Genomic DNA, 15061 nt, shown 5'->3' with positions numbered 1-15061 from the left:
TGAGGAAAACCGAACAAAAGGCTTACACAAACAAGTGGGGTATAAATGCTGGGACCCCGCCTGCGCGCGGGTGTGCAGGATTTGAGAATGCTTTTCTCCCTGGCACCTTTCTTTGGGCTCAAATAAACCTGGTTTTGCTTCTCCACCCTGGTGTGATAATTAGTGCGGCCTTTTGCAGACATGAACCTGCTGTTGCTCCGCCTCGGGCTCTTTGAGCCGGCAACATTTGTAAAGCACTTTGAGAGCTAGTCAGGGAAAACATTATATAAAAGTGTTACTAATCCCTAATAGTTAGAGATCATTTTAAACCTTGACCAATGTATTCCTTCCAAAAAAAATTATTTGCATTAACTTAACTATTATAACTCTGGGGTTTCTAGTTATTCATATCATCAATATCCAATCCCCTTTTTGCATCTTGCTAAATTACTGGCCTCAAAAACTCCATGTGGCAATGAGTTCCACAGTTGAATTACAGGTTTTGTGTAAAAGTATTTCTCATTGGTTTTGAATTTGATCCCTTAAACAGGAGGGGCTTGTTCCTGTGAACCTGGCTGCTGGGCAGTGGAGTTCAAACCAGTGACCAGAGTGGGTCACAATGGGGCATTGTGAGACACCTCCTGGAGGACACTTAAGCTGGTGTAGGCAATGCAGCGTCTACACTGCCACTGTTTGACCTATGTCGACGTAAGCGCCACACCTCTCTTGGAGGTGGAGCTATTCAGTCGACGAAGCAGGTGAGTTATGTTGGTGGGAAGAACACTGCACTATGGGCGCTGACATTATTAGGTCGGTGTAAGCTGCCTGACTTGACCTAACTCTAGTCTAGACCAGGCCTTAGTTGCTTAAGGCCCTTTGTGCATCTGAGTCGCTCTCTTTGCAGTTCAGTAAACTGGAGGCTTGTGTAAAGGGTAGAGGGGAGATGACATCTAATTAAATCCATTTATTGGCTTTCAGAGGCACAGTTTTAAGTATGATCTTGGAGACCAAAAAGAAATGAAAGGGAACAAAGTCCAAGACCAGAAGATCAAAATAAACTTTATTCTGTAAATTTTCTCACTTGAATTTGCAGCATCCAAATAACTAAACAGAGCAAAATAGGAGCATTGAGCTAGGGAACTGGAGGGTGGGTGTGTAGAACATCACTATGCTTGTTATATTCATAAGTAAAGAGCAGAGGACTTTGATGGATGACCCTGAGTCAGAACTTAGGCCAGGTCAGCAATGTAATCTTACTTTGGTATAACTATGTCACTCAATCCACACCCTCAGTGAAGCAGCCGTACCGACTGAAGTCTCAGTTTAGACAGCGGTACGTTGATGGGAGAGCTTCTCCTCTTGTCATAGCTACCGCCTCTTACAGAGGTGGATTAATTACACTGATGGGAGAAACTCTCCTGTTGGCGTAGCAGCGTCTTTACTTAAGTATTACAGCGGCACCAGTGTGTTTGTGCAGCTGCAGTATTTTAAGTGTAGACCTGCCCTAAGACAGGCAGGCTCTGCTGTGACCCTGGGAGTGGCTCCTGGTTGGCCAGTCCGTGTGTGCCTGGAGGATCCCAGAGTTAGAGACAGGCATGGAAGAGGGTTGAGAAACCCCAGTCACCAGTATAATGCTGAGCATGTCAGTCTTGTTCTCCCTCCCCATTTTATTGAGAGTCTTGCAGCACTTGCTGTTTTTCTTACAGTCCCAGCTGCTGGAGTGGATAGATTTGAGGGAGATCAGATTATATTACAGATACATTTCCAGCCTTCATGTTTGTGTAGAAAAGTTTGAAGACTGGAAACAAGTACATCCAGAAAGCTCAGAAACCAGAAAAAAATAACTTAATATTACAAAAGATCAAGACAAACATGATTTTGGGAGCCTGACACATCATTTTCATATGCTTAAGGCTGGCAATGTGTGATAGCCATAATTTATCTATTTCCCACATCTTTGCTCTACTTTAGATATCTCATATTGAGAGTGATACCCACACCTCTGTCACGGTTTTAATCAAATAGATCATAGGGATAAACCACAAATTGTTTCCAATAATCGACACGCCGGCTCCCAAAGAAGGGGACGATCTTCCCAGTAAAAGAGGATGTGAAAGTAAAGATTGGCTCTCTGCCAGAAGATGTAATGTCATAAATGTAACTTTCTCCCCTTCATAATCCAGATAAACTCCAATGTTACTGGGGCTATGAGGTAGGTCCAGATTAGTCATAAGGGAAGTGAGGGCCCAGTACTCATTCCCTGTACTCTGCAAAGCCCAGATCCCCCCCTCTGGTGTACGGCTTATCGCTCCCTCACGTATCACAGACTCTTTGGCAATGCCCAAAACCCAAAGATGTTTGTTCCCCACCTGCACTGGCCAGTAACATCTCCCTGAGGTGAAGCCCGTATAGCCCAGCACACAGGCAGCAGGGTAAAACCTGTTCTGTTTCTCCAGAAATTCTCTGTGTTGGTATTTTTATATCACACTCTCATCTGTGGACATGATGGGGCAGGGAATTGCCAGTGTGACATTGTGCAGTCTATATGGTTTTATAAAAATATGGTAATAAGTGAATATAATATAACTGGAATATGCTTCATGCAAAGGTCTCTTATGAGGATCATTACAAAGCTTATAATCTACTGAGTGTGATCATCCTATTTGTATAAATGTACCACTCTTGTATCTGGGACTAGCAATATGAAATATAACTCTGAGGGCCTAGTGTAATTATGCAAAGTGGGGGCCATTAATGGTGGTTTGGAATCTTGATGACTCCCATTAACCAGGACCATTGTCTGCAGATGGCTCTGTGTTACCTGTGAGTCTGCCTGCATACCTGTGTGCTGGCAAGTGGGTAATGAAGTCTTACAGTGACATGTGATCATGTCACCCGAACTGGATTCCATCTTTAACCTGGTGCTTTTCCAGTGATGGGGGGTGGAAACCCAGAGGGACAAAGGATTCCCGCCTTGTGCAAAAGATATATAAGTGGGTGGAACAGAACAAAGGGAGGCAGCCATCATGAGAAATCCTCAAGCTACTACCTGAGCTGGAACAAGGGCTGTACGAGGGGATAGAATTGTGCCCAGGTCTGGAAAGTGTCCAGTCTGAGGAAAAAACTTACTGAAGCATCTCTGAGAGTGAGTTTATTTGTATTTGGTGTTTGATGAGACATAGATTTGCACATTTTATTTTGCTTGGTGACTTACTTTGTTCTGTCTGTAACTACTTGGAACCACTTAAATCCTACTTTCTGTATTTAATAAAATCACTTTTTACTTGTTAGTTAACTCAGAGTATGTATTAATACCTGGGGGAGCAAACAACTGTGCATCTCTCTCTATCAATGTTATAGAGGGTGAACAATTTATAAGTTTACCCTGTATAAGCTTTATAGAGGGTAAAACCGGATTTATTTGGGTTTAGACCCCATTGGGAGTTGGGCATCTGAGCGTTAAAGACAAGCACACTTCTGCTAGCTGCTTTCAGGTAAATCTGTAGTGTTGGGATGAGTAATTCAGACACTGGGTCTCTGCTGAATCATACAGGAGTGTCTGGCTCAGCAAGACAGGGTGCTGGAGTTCTGAGCTGACAGGGGAAGCAGGAACAGAGATAGTCATGGCACATTCCATCCAGATCTGGCTGTGATGGGTTGGATCACAGAAATGCTCCTGGGAGCTGCCATCCAGAGTGTTCTGCACTGCAAGAGGGGAGAGAGACACAGGAGGAGAGTGTTATGGTCTGTCCTCACTGCAGAGGTAACGCAGGCTCTTACATAGCTGCTAACCCTGATGCCCTTCCTGTCCAGACAGACCCCTCACCTGAGTTCAGTGGCCCTTTCCAGCCAGGCCAGTTGGCTTGGATGGGGAGCTGAGGTACAGCCGGGTTCTACTTTCACTCGGGCTCGTGACCTGCCCACTTTGCAGCGAGGACGCAGGCTGAACAACTCTAGTTAAAAGCCTTCAGAAGCTTTTTCTAAAAATTAATCCTGAGATTTTAATTAATAATTGTAGGAAAATATCCTCATGGAAACTTATCCTCTTTCTCTGCCTTTGAGATTGGAAAGCTCAGTTGACAGGGCAGGGTCTCTGGAGAAAGAAAAGAGCAGAGGAGAGGTGATTTCCCCCTTTGTGGTAGGAAAATAGCCTCATGAAAAACTTAGGGCTGGCTGGATTCACATACAAACAGGCGAGGTGACACTCAGCATCACAACATCCAACATTTAGGCACTCGGACAGTCACTGTGATTCATAAAGCCTGAGTCAGGCTCCCTGTACCATGAACGGGGACAGAGATGCGCCTTGGGATGGGATTCACAAAAGCCAGCATGCTAGGTGACTCCTGCTTATGCCAGCCAGTGGGAAGTACCACAGTGAGGGGTTGTGCTAGGCCCCGGCCGTCTCAAGGTGTTCGGCGATTGAGGCTGGGTAGCACGGTAGGTGCCTCCCTTTGCATGGGTGCCCTCATGCTCTCCTGTAGGAGATGTTCCACTGGGGATAATCAATATTCATTGGGCCAGAGAGAGAGAAAACTCATGAGAATGCCTCTGTAGCCAGGTGGCTAGAGCATCTATCTGGGAGGTGGGAGACCCAGGAGCCTGTCCCCCTGCTCAATATTTTATACACAGTGGATCAGATTCAACATGGGAGATAGAAGGAGGCCCACATCAGACCCCTGTTGAAATCCGTTCTTCCCCTCTTGGGGCCTGGGGAGTTCCCACAACCCAGGTGAGTATCCTAATCACAGATCTATAGGTTAGAAGGGAGCTCCTCCTACTCCATGGCCTGGCTCTTTTGGGTAAGTTCATATATAGGGCCTAAGCCAGCACGAGAGGCAGACTGGAATGGGAGACCTTTCCAATGAAACCAAACTAAAGCGAAATCATTGTCCAAAATATAATATCTTGCACCTCTCCATCTCCCGCCTACCTCCAAGGATCTCAAAGCACTGGGCGGCATTCGCTAATTAGCACAACAAGGTAGGTTGGTTGTTATTTCCTCCTTTTGAAAGATGGAGGAACTTGAGGTACAGACTCTGGGATTTTCAAAAGGGCTGAGGCCATGTGGTGACCAACTCCGCATGGATGATCAGAGAGAGATAGGTGCCTAAATCCCTTAGTTCCCTTGGAAAATCCCAGACAGGGAGATTAACTTCAACATTGTCTATAACATCTGGTGATTGTGTGTCTGAAATTCCGAGTGACCCATTTTGACACTGAGGATTGTCTCAGACCCAACCCAAGTGGAGGCCTGGAGAATGGTATCAGTCCTGAGCCCTCCCCATCCCACCCACAAAGACGTCTAGCTGGGATGAGCTGAGAACTAATAGGCCAGAGTCCATCTCCTTCCACAGTCAGAGGCACATCTCAGTGTACCATCACCGTAGCATGAACCCAGATAACGGTTAAGTTACCTTTGAATTTCTTTAGAGCCTTCTGCAGACAAACATTTCTTTCGGAAGAGACGCCGACTTTCTCTCTCAGGTCCTCTGGCACAGCCATTGGGTTCTCGAACTTCGCCTTCTCACACCTAGAGAGAAAAAAATAAAAAAATCTCTAAATCTTTTCTGTCTTTTGGGAAAATGAGCTACCAGAAGCTGCTCTCTCGTGGGCTCGTTGTGAGCCTCTAACTCCCACTGGTTAGTCAATTGCCCTCCTCATTGGAGTATTTAAATGCTTAGAGCCTCAAATGGGAGTTAAAGAGAGTAAGGGGTCCACAAGCTGCCCCCTCAGAGGGAAGGGCATAATCTCAAGGGAAAGGATGCTCCAGTAGTTAAGGGGTTGCTGCTCTGCCACAGCCTCCCTGCGTGACCTTGGGCAAGTCACTTAAGGCCTGATTTTTAAAGGTCAGTCCTGGGATTTTCAAAAGCATCTAAACCCAGCTAGGCTCCCAACTGCCAATGATTGCAATGGGAGGTGCCTAACTCGCTTAGCTGCTTTGGAAAATTCCACCAAGTGCCTAGCTACATGTCAGGTGTCTAAATACCCTGCAAAATCTGACCCCGGGGGTCCAATCCCCTTCCAACATCGTGACGCGTAAGGGGAGTGAGAAGGAGCTACGTACCTGCTCCAGGTGCTTCTGATGTCCTAGAAGAGAGAAAGAGGGGGGGAAAAAAAAAAAAAAAAAAAAAGAGTTCAGTCCCACGTGCCACAAGCTGGGGATCGCTCCTGCTCTGGAGATGGATGACTCACTTTGCCATCCCTAGTCAAGCTCTAGATGCAGTTCTTTGTAGTTGCACCTTTAAAAGTCCATTCACAGACTTCGATGGACTGGGACCCCTAAGCATGCACCACGACTGTGGGTTTTCTCCTTCTGAATTCTATTCTGCCTGTGCCAATGGCACTTCCTCGGACAGATTCATCAGACACATGAATCCCTGACTTCCCCATGCAACTGCTGTGTCCACAGCGTTTGCCTTTCTCCATGTATGCAATTCTGGTTAGCAATTCTGAAAGCTGGATTCACTCCCGTTTCTTAACAGGCCCTGCAAAGAACTTTGCCTTCCTGATCTCCCACTTCCTAGAAACTGGAGTTGTGCATTTTACTGCTTCCAGATCATTAGAGCCCTTCGTTTTCAGTTTCTATTTTAGTTAGTTTTTCCTGAGAAGTTATCAGTGTTTATTACCACAACAAAAACAGGTGAAAAATCAGTGCAAAAAAGCTTAACTTTTCTGGGTAAATATCAGGGTTTGTTTTGGTGGATGGAAAGACAGGAGAAAAAAGTATTAAGTAGATTAATGCTTTGAATTCCGTTCATCACTGTGGTTTGCTGCAGAACTAAAACAGAGCTCAAAACACAATGCCCCTCTGAGTTTAAGAAACCAATAGATCTCTAATCCTCAAATGAAACTTTTCATTTGAACCAACAATTTACTGGTGTAGACTTAGAACTATTAGCCTATAAATATTCACATTTGATAATTGGGCCACACCATCTGCAGCGCATACACTCAACTTCATCCTTCGCTCCTGTTTTTGTTTCTTTAACCCTTTTGAATACTTCCTTGTGTTCTGAAACGTATTCTGATACAGATTTTCATTTTCTTCCCATTTTAGTGTGTCAAATCTTTAACCCTGTCTGCTAAGAGTTTGAAATGTGTTTGTGGTGGGTGAGATTCATCAGTACGTCCAGATGCACACAAACTTCAGAGCTTGTGTGCCTGCCTGTTGGTTATTGTGTGTATCTTGTAGACGAGAGGTGGGCAAACTATAGCCCATGGGCCACATCTGGCCCCTGAGCCCCTGGCCCCTCTCCTGCTGTCCCCCATCCCCTGCCGCCACACGGGCAGCGCTCTGGGTGGCAGAGTTGTGCGCTCCTGCCGAGTAGCAGGGCAGCATGTCTGTCTCTGGCTGAGTGGCGCAGCTGCCAGACATGCTGCTCTGAGTGGCCTGGTAAGGGGGCTAGGAAGGAGCGGTTGGATAAGGGGTGGAAGGTTGTGGGGGACAGGGGGCAGGGAGGGGTTGGATAAGGGGTGGAGGTTCTGGGGGATGGTCAAGAAACGGGTGGGGGGTTGGATAAGCGTTGGCGTCCCGGGGGGCCTGTCAGGGGCCAGGGCTGTAGATAGGGGTCAGGGGATGGGGAAAGGGGGTTGGATAGGCATGTGGTCAGGGGGCGGGGATGTGGATGGGGTCAGGGCAGTCAGGGGACTGGGAGCAGTGGGGTTGGATAGGGGGTGGAGTTCCGAGGGGCAGTTATGGGTGGGGGATACCAGGGTGGGTGTGGTGGTCAGGGGACAAGGAGCAGGGAGGGTTGGATGTTCTCAGGGTGGCAGTCAGGGTGCAGGAAGTGTGAGGAGGTGGATAGGGGTGCAGGCCAGGCTGTTTGGGAGGCACAGCCTTCCCTACCCAGCCCTCCATATAATTTTGCAACCCCAATGTGGGCCTCGGGCCATAAAGTTTGCCCACCCCTGTTCTAGAACAATACGCTCTTACTTCAGCAGGCAGCTTTGTATATACACACTAACTAATGTATTATCGGAATACAGAGATCTCATGCAACGTATTGTATGTTTTATATATATTTGAAGGATACAAAAGTAGGATGAAAATCAGAAAAAATTGACTGCTACTTCTTGTAAAACCCGGGAATTTTTTTGGTAAAAATTGCTTTAAAATGAAAACAAAGGGGCTTATGTATGATGTATCAAAAAGGCCTGCGACATCTGCCTTTAAAACAGCAAAACCGTTTCCACACTGGAAATATTAGAAATGTCAAATGTTGTTTTCCCTCGCTTTGCTAACGGACACGCTGACAGTCTCCATTGTGGAGTGGAAGCTCTCCAAGAACTTAGTAAATGCCAAAGTTAATCACTCAGAATCTCTCCCTTCCTTGGGCAGGGATCTGGGTGTCTCTAATTGTCTCACCTGCAGGAATTGTCTTGTTGGCTGCTGACACTTCTCTTCTATCTCACTGATCAAGTCACTGAGTCGGGAAATCTCCTCAGACAGTTTGGTGACATTTTCATCCTGTAGCTTCACAATTTCCTTGTCCAATTCTTCCAGCCGGGCCAGCAGGAGTCGCTCTTGTTCCTCCAGGAATTGCCGCAGTTGCTCAAATTCAGACACAATCTTCTGCCTCTCAGCTTCTATCTTTCCCTGTGAAGGGACAAACAGGAAAGGACAGTCAGGCACTAGGGTTGCCAGATGTCCAAATTTCGACCAGGAAGTCCAGTTGAAAAGGAACCTGGCAGTACAAGTCCGGTTCCCCACAGTAACTGGCTTCCACCACCAGGTGGTGGGAAGAGCAGCAGCTGCTGCTGGGAGCCTGGAGGAGCACTCAGGGATGGCTCTGCGGGGAGAAAAGTATCGGCAGCTCCCCTGTCCTGCCCCAAACACCCTTCTACCCTGGAGTGTGGCTCTCCCTGCCCCAATCACCTCCACACCCTAGAGCCCGCTCAGCTGGCAGGGGAGGAGGTTGAGAGAGCAGCAAGTGACAGTGAGCCGGGAAGAGGAGTGGGGCGAGGCCTGGAGGCAGGGGCGGCTCTAGGCACCAGCAAAACCAGCTGGTGCCTAGGGCGGCAAAATCTAGGGGGCGGCAAAAGGCTGGGGCCCAGCGGGGCCCCAGCAGCCCGTCCCCTGCAGCCGGGGGGGTGGCAGGCTAGGCGGCGGACCTGCCGCAGTCATGCCTGTGGGAGGTCACGGGCCCCAGGGCGACTGGACCTGCCGCAGGCATGACTGCGGAGGGGGCACTCGTCCCGCGGCTCGGCTGGACCTCCGCAGGCATGACTGCGGCAGCTCAAGCGAGCCGCGGACCCGCGAACCGTCCGCGGCAGCGGGAGGTCCAGCCGAGCCACACGGGACCAGCGGTCCTCTGCAGTCATGCCTGCGGGAGGTCCGCTGCTCCAGCGGCTCCGGGCGCCTCCGCGCATGACTGCTTAGAGGCGGCCAAAAGGTAGAGCTGCCCCTGCCTGGAGGGAAAGAGGCAGAGCCTGGGACGGGGCAGGTTCCAGCGCTCAGCGTCCGGTTTTCAGAAATGAGAAAGGTGAACAGCCTCTCAGGGAGATGGGGAGAGTCTGGAAACAGTTCTTCGAGCCCTCTTTTCATTTCACCCTACTACGAGCATACTAATGAGATTTCAGGAGAATATGCCTGATAGTTACTAGAGAGAAGATTCAGCTGGCCTGAATGAATAACATGTTTGAAAGCGCCTTGGTGACTTAGGAGTCCAATTCCTATTTTCAAAAGTTACTTCTGGTGCTTAGAAGCCTAAGATTCTTTGAAAGTGACTTTTGAAAATAGAACTTAGGGTAAATTTTCAGAAACAGAAAAATCATTTAGAGCTGAAACCCATTTAATTAAAATGTATAAGGAGCTGCTTTTAAAAGCTATTTAGATGTCCAAAGATGCATATAAGCCCCTAGAGGGATTTTCAGTATCACTTAGGTGCCTAATTTCCTTTGATTACAGAAGACGTTAGGTGCTACTTAGTTGCTTTTGAAAATCTCACTAGGCCTCTCTCTGCATTTAAGGTCCTAAATACCTGCGAGAATCTGGCCCTTAACCACTTGCGAAATTGTAAACCTTAGGCTCCAAAATCACTTAGGCATTTTCAAAAATGGCACCCAATATCTCTAAAATGATGAGTCTTCAGGTCAGGGTGGCTTAGTATATTCTGCTGATCATCTAGAGTCTTCCAATAGCAGAAAGGTTAGAAGGGGGGGTCTGACTCCATATCAGGAATACATTGGCAGAGAGTTGTGGAGACGACTGAAGGAAAGTTCTGCTGGTTATCTACACAAAACGCCAGGTACAACATACTGTGCAAAATGCTTTTTCTCCAACTCTTACATGTTTCATCCAGCATTTTGTACGTTACATTGTCCCAGAGGAAAGCAGTCGTTTCTGGTGGTTATAGATGGAGATTCAGGGGGAGGATTTCTGAGATACAAAACAGCCACTGGGAACCTAAGTCCTATTGACAGTCAATGTGAATTAGGCACCTAATCACCATACGTGCCTTTGAAAACAATCTCCCCTCAAATTACTGTTTGTAGCTGGATTTGGACCCACTGACGTGTGGGGAATAAGATCAGTGCTTAGAGTCGAAATGGAAGCCAGTGGAGGAATCAGACCAGAGGGATGATAAACAAAGACAAAGATGATCACACCCTGTAAAGGTGTGTGGACAAGAGGCAAAGCACCTGAGGTTATCTGGGAGTTATCCAATACATTACAGCAGAGGTAGGCACTCATGCTGCTCAGGTCCTGGCCACTGGGCTGGGGGGCTCTGCATTTTAATTTAATTTTAAATGAAACTTCTAAACACCTTATTTACTTTACATACAACAATAGTTTAGTTATATATTACAGACTTCTAGAAAAAGAGACCTTCTAAAAAGGTTAAAATGTATTACTGGCACCTTACTAACCTTTCGTATTACTGGCGAAACCTTAAAATTAGAGTGAATAAATGAAGACTCGGCACACCACTCCTGAAAGGTTGCCAACCCCTGCAGTCTAGCTAACCCTGAATTAACTTCAACCTTGCTCCTAGTTAGCACCTTTTAGCTCTGTTTATCTGGACAAGGTGAATCCCACACACCACACTAGGGTCAAATTAAATTAGGTTTAAATGTCTGCATGTCAGGGGTTTACACCAGTATAAAGACATTACTTTAAAAAGTGATTTGAGGTACATTTGTACTACACAAATGTAGAGGATGTACACTATATGCCCCTGCTAACATGGGCATAAATAGCAATGTAGATGGCGAGGCATTGCTTAAGCAAGTAGAGTCGCAATATGTCTGAACCCTCTGGGTATAAACCCTACGGACATGGGTCTATACCCACTCAAGCAGGGCCTTCCCCATCTACACTGCTATTTTTAGCAGTATAGTGTTCCGCTGCCCCCCCACGCCGCCAGAGCCTTTCCCTACCACAGGTAAAGGCTCCAGAAGTGGAGAAAGGCTCCGGTAGCTCTGCTGCCTCCCCCTGCTGGAGTCTTTTATTCACACTTGCAGCTACACACCACAGCATGGACACAGCCTGTTTCTCACTGTGCTGTGTAGCTACACCTACCCTGCAGGTCGCCCCCAGAGCTGTGCCGTGTAGATGTAGCCATAGCTAAAATCAAAGCAGTGCTGTGTATAGACAAGGGCTGATACTCTCCGCACAGAGAGAAATATCAACCTTGACTTATGGAACCGCTGGACCATGACAATGGGCACCTACCAGATATTCCTGGCTTTGCGTCTCTCCCTCCCGTTTCCACTCCAGAAGTTCTTCTCTCTCTTTCTTCAGTGTGTTCAATTGGGTGTGAATTTGTTCCTGAGGCAAGATAAACAACGTTTGGGGGTGGGGTGGGGGTGGGGTTCAGCCTCCTGAGGAGTCTGTCCTCAGTGCAATTTAGATACACTGCAGCGCCAATTTTGTTATCTGAAGCTGGGATTTTCAAAGAAGCCTCCTGGAGTTAGGTTCTCAACTACCATTGACTTTCTATCTCCGGCTCAAGTTGCCCCAAGACAGTGCTCATGGCAATGTCTCAATTGCCTCTTGAGAGGTGCGAGATTCCTGTTCAAATCTCTTCTCATCAGGCAGAAGGAAAACTTAAACTGGAGTCTCCCACATACAAGATGAGTGCCCTACCCCCAGGCTAATGGTCATGGAGAAAGTCTGCAACCTCTTCCTTGACCATGTTGTGGACATTGGCGCAGAACTCCATCCTGCATGAAACAGCTTAGGTACCTAAACTGCCAAACTCCAGGAGAGGGATTCCCAGGCATGGATCCCAGAGACAGGCGCATTCCTACACCAAACTCTGGGAGGGGTGGGGCTTAGGACATACCCCCTCATCAGCATCTCCCAAGGGCTAGATTAGATGTCTCCCCAGCTAGCCCCCAAATGCCTAATTCAGGATTTTTTGTTCCAAACTGTACCAGATGACTGGAGGATAGCTCTTGGAAAGCCAGTTTTTTAAAAAGGATCCAGAGGAAACCCTAGCAATTACAGGCTGGCAACCGTAAGAGCTTGTCTGATTGCCAGATGCTGGGACTGGCCAACAGAGGATGAATCCTTTGATAATTGCCATGTTCTGTTGTTCATTCCCTCCGGGGAACCGGGCATTGGTCACTATCAGAAGACATGATACTGGGCTACATGGACCATTGGTCTGACCCAGTTCAGCTGTTCTAATGTCCTTAGTGATTTTCTAGGCACCTAAATGTTAGGCACTGCAATGCTGAGCAGCACAACACCCAAAAGCATTTGGGGATTCGGGCCCAAGTCTCCTTTGCATATGGGACTTTGACTCTAAAGTCAACTGGGGCTTTTGAAAATGTGCTCCGAGGATCTTCTTCTGTAATTCACCAGGGGAAGAGTTGTTGCAGAGCCACACAGAGGATCTAAAAGCACAGTTCCCATTCATTTCATGGCAGCTGGGCATCTCAGACCCCAATCTCAGCCCTACTTGTTTCCTTCTATGCTGTACTGTATGTGTCATGCTGCCAGGGAACAGAGAGGCCTTGGGGGCACCAGACCTGATACAGAGACTTAGGGACTCTCTCTAGAACAGCCCTTTGCCTCCAGCAAATCCTCCAAAGGCTGCAGGGCAAAGGGTTGAAGTCGTATCCATTTTGCAGCTGTGTAGGGTAGGGTGCCCTGCTCCCATGCAATGACAGAGAAAACTATATGAAGAGAGCTGGACATCAGAGCGTTAACACTGAGCAACTTAAAGGGAAGGGAGTTTTGGGAAGAATTTTTAACACACTTTTTAAAAAAAGAGTACATTAAACTCCAGTGCCTAATGAACTCTTGGGAGAAAGAGACTCCTGGTTAAAAATCCAACACACTCACAAAGTTCATAAACATTGTGCAAGTGTTTGGCATGGGGGAAAGGGCTTGTTCTCACTTCTTGAGGTGCTGGGACTCAACGTGGTCCTGGGAATCAGCCATTTTCTTTCTTTAATCTTATTGTGGCACTAATATAGTCCACTTTGTTCTTAAAGCGAGAGTGGCATAGAGCACAGCAGATTCTGTCCAGAGTGGATTGCTCTGTCCAACAGGCTTTTAAAGGTTCCAATCCACTCAGACTTCATGAGCCCTAGAATGTTGCAAAACAAAGTTTGTGTGGGCAGGATGCGAGCCACCGGTTCAGGGAGGCTAGCCCCCAGTCCGGCCCATTCTGCCTTAGGCCCCCCCAGACCAGCCACGGGGGAAGAGCTGCAGAGCTCTGGCAGGAAGCAGGAGGGAGTCTGGAGGTGGAGGGGTGGTGGGGCCACGCAGGGCTGTGCCTCCCCTGGCCTGTCATACCCATTGCCCATGATTTCTGCTTCAGGAGCAGCAAAGTGACCATCCTTCAGCAAACCTGAGAAAACAGGAATTCATCATCCTGGTTTTTCCTTGAGGAAAAAATTAAGCAGATTAACCTTTGTTTCTTAAACAGAAATCTTTCAGAGCACCGTATGCGTCCAAAAGTAGCAGAGAACAAACCCCTTGAGAACACTGCTGACAATGTGTTATTTTCCTACGGCTTGCCTGGAAGCAGCGGCCATCAGATGTGAAATGCTCAAGCTGGGGCACTAGCTCTGTTGAAACTCCAATCTGCAGCTGTGCCGAGATGTTTGTAATGCGATGGTAGAGAACTGCATGACAGGAGCGATGAGAGGCAGCGTGGTCTAGCGGCTAGGGTACTAGGATGGGCCTGGGGAGGCTAGGGTTTAATTCCTGGCTCTCCTACTGAGCTGCTTTGTGAGCTTGGTTAAATCACTGCCCCTTTTGTGCCTCTGTTTCCCACCCATTCCTTTGAATTGCCCACCAGATCAGGCCCCACAGATAAGAGAAGCAAAATGCCCAATTTCCCCCAGGGATAGCTTTGAGCATTGACCTACTAAACCGAGGGTTGTGAGTTCAATCCTTGAGGGGGCCACTTGGGCAAAAATCAGTACTTGGTCCTGCTAGTGAAGGCAGGGGCTGGATTCAATGACTCTCCAAGGCCCTTTCCAGTTCTAGGAGATAGGTATATTCCCCCAGCTCATGGATTGCTCTGGGTGTGGCCAGGCGACAGGCAGCCAGATGCCTGGGGGGCGGCTGTGCACACGCCTAGAGGCAGAAACAAAGGCACTGAGAGAAGTTGTACCCTGAATACACAGGCACTGGGTGAGTTTGGGCTCGGCAGGAATTCTGTGGATTGCCGTGGAGCCTAAAACTGGTGTTTAGTTGCCTAAACTCCAGACGTATCTACTTAAATGTGGGGTATAGACACCTTAAGTACCTTTGGGAATCCCCAGTCTCTGCCTGCCTGTACCTCGGCTCCCTCTCCGACAGTTTGTCCACCTTGACTGTTGATCAGTGGTTCCCAAACTGTGGCACATAGAGGAACATTTGGGGGACCATGGCAGGGCCAAGCCAGCCCCCACAAGGGGCAGGGAGGAAGTGCCACCCAGATTGGCTATGGCTCCCGGCCCCAGTTTGAGCCCCCGTCTCCCAGCTCCAACCCCGAGGCACCCCCACAGCTGTGGCCCCACTCTCAGCTCCAAACTGCAGCTGGGAGGCGGGGGGGGGGTGTATAGCCAGGGTAAGGAAAAAATTGGGAACCACTGGCTTAGACTCAGCTCTTTGGAGCAGGGATGTCTCTGTCTG

General features: G+C 48.0%; 1 pseudogene; it reads right to left on the bottom strand.

Moving 5' to 3' along the window:
• Positions 1 to 1992: 1992 nt before the first annotated feature.
• Positions 1993 to 12146, bottom strand: LOC120403492 (annotated as a pseudogene).
• Between the last annotated feature and the right edge of the window lie 2915 nt (positions 12147 to 15061).

The sequence above is a fragment of the Mauremys reevesii genome, linkage group 4 (genome assembly GCF_016161935.1).
Source record: "Mauremys reevesii isolate NIE-2019 linkage group 4, ASM1616193v1, whole genome shotgun sequence".
NCBI lineage: Eukaryota > Metazoa > Chordata > Testudines > Geoemydidae > Mauremys > Mauremys reevesii.
The sequence above is the reverse complement of the archived record's forward strand: the minus strand, read 5'-3'. Positions and strand labels throughout refer to the sequence as shown.